Genomic DNA, 13,216 nt, shown 5'->3' on the forward strand with positions numbered 1-13,216 from the left:
TTTTACTCAGAAAGAGTGGAAAAAGGGAAATATTAGTCTGTTTTATTCATTTCAAAAGCCTTTGAGGGTTTACATATAACAACACTAAAGCAGGTGTTCTAACGTGTTACAAACTCTGGGACTTGGCTAGACGGCCTTAACTCCACCTGAACTTTTGTGGTGTATGACATCACCCCATGTCCTGGCAGCAACCATCTGTTTTATTCCACGTACTACAGTGTATACATCTTAAAGAATCAACTTACAAGTTACCACATGTTGTTTTCAGTATAATTCTCCAATGATGATCCATGTCTTAGGCCTCATTCACACGTCTGCAAAAAGTGTCCACATTTGCCGATCCACAATTTTTGGCAAATATAGATGACATTGCTTTCAATAGGGCTATTCACAAGTCCGCCTTGTTTGTCCCAGCATTTGCATTATGCAAAAAATAAATAGGACATGTTTTAGTGTGGACCGCAATTGCAGAACATTTCCCCATAGAAATCTAGTAAGAGCGTTGACCATCCACAAACCATTTGCAAACTTCCACAAACCGTCCACAAAAAAATGCCGAACACAACACAACTAGTTCAAAACACTACAATTTCTGGGTATCTGCAAAAAAATCAGCGTCCGTTCTTTACTGCAGGGGCGGCATTGCATTGAAGTCAATGCAATGCCGCCTGCTGTGTTCACACAGCATTACGTTAAAATAATATCTCTGCCTATTATTTGCGTCTGGAAATAATAGCTGTTTGCACAATGTCAGCTGGCGGCTGCACATTACATTGAAGTGAATGGCTAATTGATTTGCGACACACACTACTGTGCCCGCAAATCAATAGTATAAAAAAAAGTTCCTGCATCGGCTGCAGGAACATCCTAAATGCAACCTAGCAGCGGGCAGTTTAACAGAGTAACATAGTGTGAACATGGGATTAAGCAGGTGAATATAGTTTTTCTTATTTTTAATTTATTTTAGCACAATAATAGCATCTAGATTTTTTTTTTTTTTGCTTATGATGTCGCCTAATATGCGAGAGGCCAGGGGCAACGTCACTGATTCAGCCTTTAGCATATTTATTAGGCAGCGTCATGAGTGGGCTGGGAAAGCCGTGCGCTGGGCGAGCTGAGACCACCGAGCTGGGACTGCCTCCAGTGCAAACCTGTGGCTTTTTTGTTGCAGATTTGTCACTGAGAATTAAGAAAGGGAAAAAAGATAAATCAGCAGGTCAAAAATCCTCATTTATGGTGCGTTCACACCTACAGGATCTGCAGCTGATTTTCTGCAGCAGATTTCATTTAAATAACTGAACACAGCATCAAATCTGCTGCAGATCTGCTGCAGATCCTGTAGGTGTGAACGCACCCTTACAGATTTTACTATTCACTAATATCCACAACAATACATTACATTATGGATTTATTGAGGATTTTGACTTCCCCACTAAAAATCCATAACAAATGTGCAGTGTGTCAACAATTTAAATTGACATTCTGCATGATTTAAAATCTGCACCAAACTCACAAATCCCATGCAAAAAAGCATCCTTGGGTTTTCTTAAAGGGAAACTATCAGTAGGTTAAAAGCCTCTACAAAGGTGATACCTTAATCCTCCATGTCACTTTTAGGATATTTGTATCTCATATGCTAATGAGGTATTATGGTGCACTGGGGGTGGGGCTACTGCCCTCTGTTCATCAATCTGTTCCGGCTGACCTGTCCCTCCTAATGAATATTGGGTTCTGCTCTGCTAACAATCATAAGGTGGGGAGGTAGTGCCACCCCCAGGGGACCAAAATACATCATTAGCGTATGAAATAATTTGCCAATATCCTAAAAACAGAGCTTAGGCTTAAGGTAAGAAAATTAGGGACATATTAGCCCTCTAAAATGAAGGGCACTTTAAAAGTAGCTAATCATCATCATCATCATCAGCAGCAGCAGATTAGATGCTTCCGGGGCAAATTGACTTTACTATGGGCCCAGGGCTGTTCACCAAGCCTGCCCCCACCCAGTGGTGTAGACACCGTGATCGCGGGGGTCGCCGCCGCGACCGGGCCCGCCACAAGGGGGGCCCGCGGGGCCCCCGATCAATCACTCTTGTGACCGCAAGCATTGTTTTGCTTGCGGTCACAAGAGTCTGGTTCCGTCTTTCCCACGGCTGCTGCGCGGCTGCCGGGGGTGTCGCGTCTTACCCCCGGCAGCGCGCGCATCCCAGAACTCCCTGCGCGCCTTGGGCCCTGACTTCCGGTTTCCGGCGCGCAGGGAGTTCTGGGATGCGCGCGCTGCCGGGGATAAGACGCGACACCCCCGGCAGCCGTGCAGCAGCCGGGGACAGATCGAAGGAGTGAGGATCAACATGGGAGCGCGATGTCAGGTGAGTTAAGTTTTGTTTTTTTATCAGCCTGTACGGGTGGGGGGAAAGGAGGGGGCCATCTATGAGGGTGGGGGGAAAGGAGGGGGCCATCTATGAGGGTGGGGGGAAAGGAGGGGGCCATCTATGAGGGTGGGGGGAAAGAGGGGGCCATCTATGAGGGTGGGGGGAAAGGAGGGGGGCATCTATGAGGGTGGGGGGGAAGGAGGGGGGCATCTATGAGGGTGGGGGGGAAGGAGGGGGGCATCTATGAGGGTGGGGGGGAAGGAGGGGGGCATCTATGAGGGTGGGGGGGAAGGAGGGGGGCATTTATGAGGGTGGGGGGAAAGAGGGGGGCCATCTATGAGGGTGGGGGGAAGGAGGGGGCCATCTATGAGGGTGGGGGGAAAGAGGAGCCATCTATGAGGGTGGGGGGAAAGAGGGGCCATCTATGAGGGTGGGGGGAAAGAGGGGCCATCTATGAGGGTGGGGGGAAAGAGGGGGGTCATCTATGAGGGTGGGGGGGGAAGGGGACCATCTATAAGGGAGGGGGGGAAAGGGGACCATCTATAAGGGAGGGGGGGGAAGGGGACCATCTATAAGGGAGGGGGGGGGGAAGGGGACCATCTATAAGGGAAGGGGGGAAGGGGACCATCTATAAGGGAGGGGGGGGAAGGGGACCATCTATAAGGGAGGGGGGGGGGGAAGGGGACCATCTATAAGGGAGGGTGGGGGGAGAGGGGACCATCTATAAGGGAGGGTGGGGGGAGAGGGGGCCATCTATAAGGGAGGGTGGGGGGAGAGGGGGCCATCTATAAGGGAGGGTGGGGGGAGAGGGGACCATCCATAAGGGAGGGTGAGGAGAGAGGGGGCCATCTATAAGGGAGGGGGTAGAGGGGGCCATCTATAAGGGAGGGGGTAGAGGGGGCCATCTATTTGGGGGGGGGCAACATAGGGGGAGAGGGAATACACAGAGGGGGGCATATATTATTAGGAGGTCACATAGAGTCAGGGCTACCCACTAAATGAGGGTGTAAAGGGGACAGTACACATGTGCAGTGTGTATAGAGATGGAGATGGTGTCAGAGTGTGGAGCCTAATATGTCTGTCTGGCAGATTCTGTGGATTCGTGGCTTGGAGAAGTTCTCATAACGGCCTAGGACGGATGGAGAAGATGATGAAAAGGAAAGAACTCTGATCAGAAAAGACGTCTCCTGTGAGTCACCTGATATAACTGCACAGTAATGTATATGGTGTATAGAGCCTGTGTAGAGCTGGGGCCACCTCTATATGACTGGATGAGGTGATTTAGTATACTGGATTTGGTCAGTAACAATATGGTGGTGATGGTAGTGGTTGTGGTGTGGCGGTAATGTTTCCTCCCTATATACTGGTATTACTGGTAATATTGGTCTCAGTATACAGGATTTGGTCGGTAACAGTATGGCGGTAATAGGTAATATCTGTCTTGGTGTGTGTGTGTGTGTGTGTGTATATGTATATATATATATATATATATATATATACATACAGTGGTACCTTGGTTTAAGAGTAACTTCGTTTAAGAGCGTTTTGGTTTAAGAGCTCACAGTTTTTCAAAATTGTGACTTGGTTTAAGAGCATTGCTTTGGTTTAAGAACTTCCTGTATTGGGTGGGAGCGCGAGTGGAGAAGGGGCATGGCCTGCATAGCGGGGTCTACAGCACTGTACTCTAAACACCTTCCAAATCATAGCAGATCCCCTTCAGGCTGGGGCTTACATCAGGGGACAGGACTGTGTGGGGGGGGTAATCTCTCCATAGCTGTAACCCCTCTCTCCCCGGACAGAGAGTGCTGCATGTATGTGCCCACATCTGCCCTGCTCATTCCTTCATGCTCCCTGCAGTCTCTGTCAGCCCTTGTGTTTCCCATCCTCTCCATTACTGTACAGCAGTGTTTCTCAACCTTTTCAGGCCAAGTACCCCCATGCGACGAGATGCTCCAGCCGAGTACCCCCAAGGAAGCCATCCATTAATAACATTGCCCAGGGTAGATTTACGTGCACTGATTGGCTGAGCCTGCAGTCAGTGAACCAGGTGCCAGAGAAGCAGGTGGGATATAACCCACAGAGATGGATATGTCCCCCTGCAGCCAGATACCTACCCCCATGTAGTAAAGAGGCCTTCTTCTATGTAGCCAGATATCTCCCCTATGTAGCCAGATACCTCCTTATATGTAGCAAGATATCTCCCTATAAAGCCAGATACCTCCCCCAATGTAGCCAGATACCTCTCCCCCATGTAGCCAGATACCTCTCCCATGTAGCCAGATACCTCCCCCATGTAGCCAGATACCTCCCCCCATGTAGTCAGATACATCCCCCAATGTAGCCAGATACCTCTACCATGTAGCCAGATACCTCTCCCCCATGTAGTCAGATACTTCCCCCAATGTAGCCAGATACCTCTACCATGTAGCCAGATACCTCTCCACCATGTAGTCAGATACCTCCCCCCATGTAGCCAGATACCTCCCCCATATAGCCAGATACCTCCTCCATGTAGCCAAAAACCTCCCCCATGTAGCCAGATACCTCCCCATGTAGCCAGATACCTCTCCCCCATGTAGCCAGATACTTCCCTCTATGTAGCCAGATACCTCCCCCCATGTAGTCAGATACCTCCCCCCATGTAGTCAGATACCTTCCCCCATGTAGTCAGATACCTCCCCCCATGTAGCCAGATACCTCTCAACCATGTAGCCAGATACCTCCCCCCATGTAGCCAGATACCTCCCCCATGAAGCCAAAAACCTCCCCCATGTAGCCAGATACCTCCCCATGTAGCCAGATACCTCCCCCTATGTAGTCAGATACCTCCCCCCATGTGGTCAGATACCTACCCCCATGTAGCCAGATACCTCTTCCCATGTAGCCAGACACCTCCCCATGTAGTCAGATATCTCCCCCCATGTAGTCAGATACCTACCCCCATGTAGCCAGATACCTCTCCCCATGTAGTCAGATACCTCTCCCCATGTAGTCAGATATCTCCCCCATGTAACCAGATACCTCCCCCATGTAACCAGATACCTCCCCCATGTAGCCAGATACTTCCCTCTATGTAGCCAGATACCTCCCCCTATGTAGTCAGATACTCCCCCCTATGTAGCCAGATACCTCCCCCCATGTAGTCAGATACTCCCCCCTATGTAGCCAGATACCTCCCCCCATGTAGTCAGATACTTCCCTCTATGTAGCCAGATACCTCCCCCATGTAGTCAGATACTTCCCTCTATGTAGCCAGATACCTCCCCCTATGTAGTCAGATACCTCCCCCTATGTAGCCAGATACCTACCCCCTTGCAGCCAGACATCTCCCCATGTAGTTAAGATACCTCCTTCTATAGCCAGATACCTCCCCATGTAGCCAGACATCACTTTTCCTATGCTTCTCCATCTGGCCCAGACCACCATGATGATTTCTCGCAGCTACAATTTACCTCTTGCCAGAGAACCTGCCAGACATCTTAGGCGTCACAGTTTTCCTTTAACTTCCCTCCATTTTTTCCAACCTATAGGCTCCCATACAGTAATAATTCTGCTGTTTGGTGTCATGCGCTGTAAAGTGAGTAGGTGTGTGGGTTGTCCTCGTATTTAAGATCCCTCATTTAAAAATAATATCCCCTTCTATGACCCCCCATATAGTAATAATGCCCCCTGCCCTGCCCCCATAGTTATGACCACCATTCTACTCCCCCAACAAACAAAAAAAAATTCATACTCACGTTATCCGCGCATGGAGGGGGTCTTGTTCTCTTCTCCAGCCTCTGAGCCACGAGGGAAGAAGGGAAGGAAGGAAGGGTGGTGGGGAGAGGAGGTGAAGGAGGAGAGGAAGAGAGAGGAGGTGATGGGGGAGAGGAGGTGAAGGGGGAGAGGAAGAGAGAGGAGGTGATGGGGGAGAGGAAGAGAGAGGAGGTGAAGGGGGGAGAGGAAGAGAGAGGAGGAGAGGGGTGAGAGGAGGTGATGGTCATGGGGGTAGAGAGGAGGTGGAGAGGGTACAGAGGAGATGATGGGGGTACGGAGGAGATGATGGGAGTACGGAGGAGATGATGGGGGTAGGGAGGAGATGATGGGGGTAGAGAGGAGATGATGAGGTAGAGAGGAGATGATGGGGGTAGGGAGGAGATGATGGGGGTAGGGAGGAGATGATGGGGGTAGGGAGGAGATGATGAGGTAGAGAGGAGATGATGGGGGTAGGGAGGAGATGATGGGGGTAGGGAGGAGATGATGGGGTAGAGAGGAGATGATGGAGGTAGAGAGGAGATGATGGAGGTAGAGAGGAGATGATGGGGGTAGGGAGGGGATGATGGGGTAGAGAGGAGATGATGGAGTTAGAGAGGAGATGATGGGGGTAGGGAGGAAATGATGGGGGTAGAGAGGAGATGATGGGGGTAGGGAGGAGATGATGGGGGTAGGGAGGAGATGATGGGGGTAGGGAGGAGATGATGGAGGTAGAGAGGAGGTGGAGGGGGTACAGAGGTGATCATGGGGGTAGAGAGGTGATGATGGGGGTACAGAGGTGATGATGGGGGTACAGAGGAGGTGGAGGGGGTACAGAGGTGATGATGGGGGTACAGAGGTGATTATGGGGGTAGAGAGGAGGTGGAACAGAGGTGATGATGGGGGTAGGGAGGAGAGGATGTAGTGGTGCGCTGGGTTACCCCGGGGGCTTCTGCTGCAGTGGATTGTGGACCGGGAGATCGGGCACCCCACTTTCACAGGCAGCAGCTTCAGTCGTAGGACGTGGGGGGGGGGGCATCTCCCGGTCCACAAACCACTGCTTGACCGGGGAGAAGCGCGGCAGGTGGACATGGGGGGCGCCCCATCTCCTGGTCCACATTCCAATGCAGGAGCTCCGGGCGGGGTAGCCTTGCGCACCACTACCCCCTCGCAACTGACTGACTCTGAGGCCCTGCCGGTCCGGCCGCCCGCGGGGACATCCGCCGGCGCATCTCCTCTCCTCTCCGCCGGGTCACCTCAGGCAGCCTGTTCGGGATTCGTCCCCAGGCTGCCGCATATACTCCTGCAGCCCCCGGCTGGACGCTGCAACCCGATCCGGCAGCCTCACGCAGATCGGGTTGCAGCGTCCAGCCGGGGGCTGCAGGAGTATATGCGGCAGCCTGGGGACGAATCCCGAACAGGCTGCCTGAGGTGACCCGGCGGAGAGGAGAGGAGATGCGGCAGCGGCAGGCTGATGTCCCCGCAGGCGGCCGGACCAGCAGGGCCTCAGAGAGACAGTCAGTTGCGAGGCTGCTGGTCAGTGATCTCCGACTTCATCCTTCCCCCAGCAGCCTCACCATGTTCTGTACCCCACAGAGCACTGGTGAGGCTGCTGCTGGGGGAAGGATGTGAGAGCAGCGGCGGGGACAGGTGCCGGGACATTGCTGGGTGATAGCAGTGTCCCGGCACCCAAAACTATTTTTTCCCCCCACCTCCCGGCGTACCCCCTCAGCCTGCGGTGCGTACCCCCTGGGGTACGCGTACCGCAGGTTGAGAAACACTGCTGTACAGTACAAAATATATTTGGGGTGTGGAACCAATTGTCTGCATTTACATGATTTCTTATAGGAAAATTTGCTTTGTTTTAAGAGTGGATTTGGATTACAAGCACGGTCCTGGAACGAATTATGCTCATAATCCAAGGCACCACTGTGTGTATATATATATATATATATATATATATACACACACACACACACACACACCAATAGCATCACTTGGTCGTCAAAGGAGGGGGGGGGGCCAAGTTGGCCTCTCGCACCAGGGCCCAGGAGACATTAGCTACGCCCCTGCCCCCACCCCACTGTAACTAAGGCAGCACTAGTGTGCTGTTCATAGTACAGGATAGATAATGTTATGACGTCCTGATTTGTGCAAAAGTGAGGTAAAAAAGCAGGGATTATTTGCAAATCATTGCCAAACTGTAACCAGGGACAATACACCACTGAAAGTATCAGTCTGTTTGGGTGGTCATGGGCCCCCCAGGAGCTCAGGGCCCTGAGCTACCGCCCGAAACGGACCTATTATGATCCTGGATGTTTCTAACCTGCTGATAGTTTCCCTTTAACACAAAGGCCTAGATTTATTAATGTGTCTGAGACAAAAATGTGCCAGATTTTTATCTCAGACAAACAGCAACCAATCCCAAAATTCTCAAAAAAGCTGTGATTGGTTGCTGTCTGTCAGACACATTTGTAAAGCTATAGAAAAGCCTATGGGGAAACAAGTAAAAAAGCCACCCCTAAAGCATGCGATTAAAACAAACAAACAAAAAAAAACAACACAACAACAAAAGTGAGAAAAAAACATTACAAAAAATTGATTGAATAGCATTTCATAGCTCCCTGCTGACCTACAGAAAACTTCTACACCTATTAAAACAGTGAAAAAAACATGCAGACGTGCTGCAAAAATTGCAGTGTTTAAAACAACAACAACAACAGGAAAAAACTGTGTGAACAGAACAGATTGCTAGTTGCTGTATTGCAGCAATGCCAGAAGCAAATAACCATGATGCTAAAAGTTTGGCACTGACAGAACATTTAGTGTGCAGTGGTGTGAATAAATATCCTATACTTTTATGTTTCCTTTCATTGTTTGATACATCAATACTGATACATTTGTGTAAATATTTATGCAATCTTTTTTTCTATTTAATAAATATGCGTTTTCCATATAGAGAACAATTCTGGTCATTCACTCTTGTCATAGACCTCAAGGGGGGGAAGAGATTTGACAAAGCCCCCCTCCTCCTCCTGGATGTCAGAGAGCATGAAATACACTTGGGATAGCAGTGCTCAGCCTCACATCACACAGGTCTGCCTCTGGTGACTAGGGGTCTTCCTGTCCATACAACACATGGAGTCAGCTTTACACTGCTTTGGCAATTAACAAAGGAGTGGGGGGTCGTATGTTGTAGTGCACATGCTCTAAACATCCGGAGGAAATGGTATGTCACTGCAATAAACAGTACAAGAACAAAGTACCTGCAAAATGCTGCAGCCATTTACATAGCAAACCAACAGCAGCACAACAAGGCAGCAGCCAGTGTGTATAATCCATCAGCAGGGTGTGGTGTGCAGGGGGCTATGGTGTGCACTGGCCTCATGAAGCCCTCTCATTCTAGGAACAAAGGAGCCATGAGGCACTGGCTGCCACATGCCTGGACATAGCCCTGCTCAGGGAGAGCTGCCATTGTCTGCTGCTGCTGGGTGCAGGCTAGAGCAGTCACACAGCCTGGGGAGGGTATAGAGGGCATAGGGTACCAGCTGCCACACGTCCTCAGGCTCCTGGATACTCCTCATCCAGGGACTGCTCCTATTGTGTATTATTTGTACTCTATAGGAGGCAGGAGCTGCCACATGCCTGGGCATTGCTCTTATCCAGAGAGGAGAGCTCTATTGTCTCATCATGGTGGTATACAGAATATTATAGAAGTGGCACCTCATCTCTTGTGTAGCACAATACATAGAATATATAAAAGGCACCAGCTGCTACTTGCCTGTATACTGCCCTCCTCCAGGGAGAACCCCTATTGTCTGGGGCTGCCCCACTACTATATGCTATATACATAGCACATATGAGGCATCACTCATAGGAGACATGAGGCACCAGCTGCCATATGTCTCTATAGAGCCCTCATTCTGGGAGAGCTCCCATTATGTGAAACTACTCTAATACAGTGTTATATACAGCAGTATATACAGTGTATACAGCAGCATATATAGTGTATACAGCAGCCCATGTAGGCACTTTGCATGGTAAGGTGCCAGCTGCCATATGTCTCTATAGAGCCCTCATTCTGGGAGAGCTCCCATTATGTTATATACAGCAGTATATACAGTGTATACAGCAGCACATACAATGTATACAGCAGCCCATGCAGGCACTTTGCATGGTAAGGTGCCAGCTGCCACATGTCTCTATAGAGCCCTCATCCCATTGTTATATAGTGTATACAGCAGCCCATGCTGCATGGTAAGGTACCAGCTGCAGCATACCTGGGCATAGCTCTTAGCAGCTGGATCCTGTGGGAGATGCCATTATCTGATGCTGTCCCATAGGGATAGCCTGTATGTAGTGATCATACAGCAGGACAGGGACAGTATCTGCCAGGCAGGAGGTTCCAGCTGCCACATGCCTGGACATAGCTCTGATCCAGATGGAGCTGCCATTGTGTTATATACAGTACACAGCAGTAACTCTGTATAATGGGAGACACAATATAAGGTACCAGCTGCCACATGCCTGGATACAGACCTCCTCCAGGGAAAGCTCCTATTGTCTGCTGCTGCTTCTCCAGAGCTCTATAGAGTGTATGGAAATAACACAGCTCATGTGAGGCACAATATATGGGGGCTAGGAAGGTACACAGCCCTATCCCAGGGAGAACAACTATTGTGTGATGCTGCTGTTGTGTTACACACTGTATATAGCAACAAGGCAGCACATGGGCTGCAGAAGTATACAGGTCCTTATCATCTCTTGTAACATGACATCATCGATAGTGACCTCAGCTGAGGCTGCTACAGATTGTCCAGCATGTGTCACATCAGGGGAAGGACTGAGGGGCCTGCTCACAATGCAGCCTCTTTGTTACAGGGATGTGTAGGGACTGAAGCCCATGCAATGTCATATCCCACCATGGCTAATCCCTCTGGTCAGGGTTAGTCCTCAGCTCTTATTACAGTGGCCTTACACAATAGCACTCCTTAGAAATGATGGAGTGCCATGATAATGACTGTTCTTATAACCATTTACTAGGATAGGAATCTGATTGTGGAAAAATAGATACAGACCTTGTAATAATAATTATTCCTTATACACCAAAAAGGCTGATTGTTAGAGATTATTGGGATGGAAAGGAGTTCAGTGAGTTGGAGACAATATATAAGACTTCAAATTGGAATTTTTATGTTATATGCACCTGGTACACACATCTGGGAATTGCCATGTACAGCCATCATCATATTGTGGGTGATATCGGCCGCATGTATTTGTATGTAGTGATACCAGGCTATACTGGATGGGCTTATGTCTTTGTCAGTTTACAAAATATCATTATGTAATGGATAAGATTAGTACTAGTTATCACCGCTAGTCACCATCGCCACTAGTTTCCAGCACAAGTTACTGCTAACATCTACTACTAGATATGACCAATATAATTAGTATTAGTAATGGTGTGTTTACAGAGAGAGATTTATCTGACAGATCTTTGAAGCCAAAGCCAGGAACAGATTATAAACAGGGAACAGGTCATAAAGGAAGGACTGAGATTTCTCCTCTTTTAAACACATTACTGGCTTTGGCTTACAAAATCTGTCAGATAAATCTGTGTGTGTAAATGCACCATTACGATCACTAATGTCTAGCACTAATTATGACTGTTAATGATTAGTACCAGTTATAATTGCCAATGGCTAGTACTAGTTATGGCCACTAATGACTAACACTAGTTATGGCTGCTATTTGTAGTGATGACCGCTAACGACTAGTATTAGTTATGAATGCTAATGACTAGATGTAGTTATGACCACTAGCCACTAGTACTAGTTATGGTTGCTATTTGTAGTGATGACAGTGAACAACTAGTATTAGTTATGAATGCTAATGAGTAATAGTAGTTATGCCCACTAGCCACTAGTACTAGGTATGGCTATTTGTTGTGATGACCACTAGAGTAGTACTAGTTACAGCTGCTATTTGTAGCGATGACCACTAGACTTGTACTAAATATGGCAGCAATTTGTTGTGATGACCACTATACTAGTATCAGTTATGGCAGCTATGTGTAGTGATAATTAGTACTAGTTATGGCTGCTATTTGTAATGATGAATAGTACTAGTGATGGCTGCTATTAGTAGTGATGACCACTATACTAGGACTAGTTATGGCTGCTATGTGTAGTGATGACCACCAAGGACTGATGGATTTTGAACTCCATGACTGTCCCATTGCTGCCATAATGGCTGTGCCTATGGATAATGGCTGTGCCTATGGATAATGGCTGTGCCTATGGACTATGCCTGTGCCTATGGATAATGGCTGTGCCTATGGATAATGGCTGTGCCTATGGACAATGCCTGTGCCTATGGATAATGGCTGTGCCTATGGACAGTGCCTGTGCCTATGGATAATGGCTGTGCCTATGGATAATGGCTGTGCCTATGGATAATGGCTGTGCCTATGGACTATGCCTGTGCCTATGGATAATGGCTGTGCCTATGGATAATGGCTGTGCCTATGGATAATGGCTGTGCCTATGGATAATGGCTGTGCCTATGGATAATGGCTGTGCCTATGGATAATGGCTGTGCCTATGGACAATGCCTGTGCCTATGGACAATGTCTGTGCCTATGGATAATGCCTGTGCCTATGGATAATGGCTGTGCCTTTGGACAGTGCCTGTGCCTATAGATAATGGCTGTGCCTATGGATAATGGCTGTGCCTATGGATAATGGCTGTGCCTATGGATAATGGCTGTGCCTATGGATAATGGCTGTGCCTATGGACAATGCCTGTGCCTATGGACAATGTCTGTGCCTATGGATAATGCCTGTGCCTATACATAATACCTGTGCCTATGGGTAATGTCCTGGGTACTATAGGAGGGCACTGACCTATGGGAAATGTCCTGGGTACTATAGGAGGGCACTGACCTATGGGAAATGTCCTGGGTACTATAGGAGGGCACTGACCTATGGGTAATGGGTACTATAGGAGGGCACTGACCTATGGGTAATGGGTACCATAGGAGGGCACTGACCTATGGGTAATGGGTACCATAGGAGGGCACTGACCTATGGGTAATGGGTACTATAGGAGGGCAC

General features: G+C 48.8%; 1 long non-coding RNA gene across 1 annotated transcript in view; it reads left to right on the forward strand.

Annotated features, from left to right (window-relative positions):
• The window catches only part of LOC138779656 (uncharacterized), a 113,881-nt gene that overhangs the window by 38,849 nt on the left and 61,816 nt on the right, over positions 1-13,216 (forward strand). The window lies entirely within an intron of this gene.

Source organism: Dendropsophus ebraccatus, chromosome 1 (genome assembly GCF_027789765.1).
Source record: "Dendropsophus ebraccatus isolate aDenEbr1 chromosome 1, aDenEbr1.pat, whole genome shotgun sequence".
In the NCBI taxonomy this organism is placed as follows: Eukaryota; Metazoa; Chordata; class Amphibia; order Anura; family Hylidae; genus Dendropsophus; species Dendropsophus ebraccatus.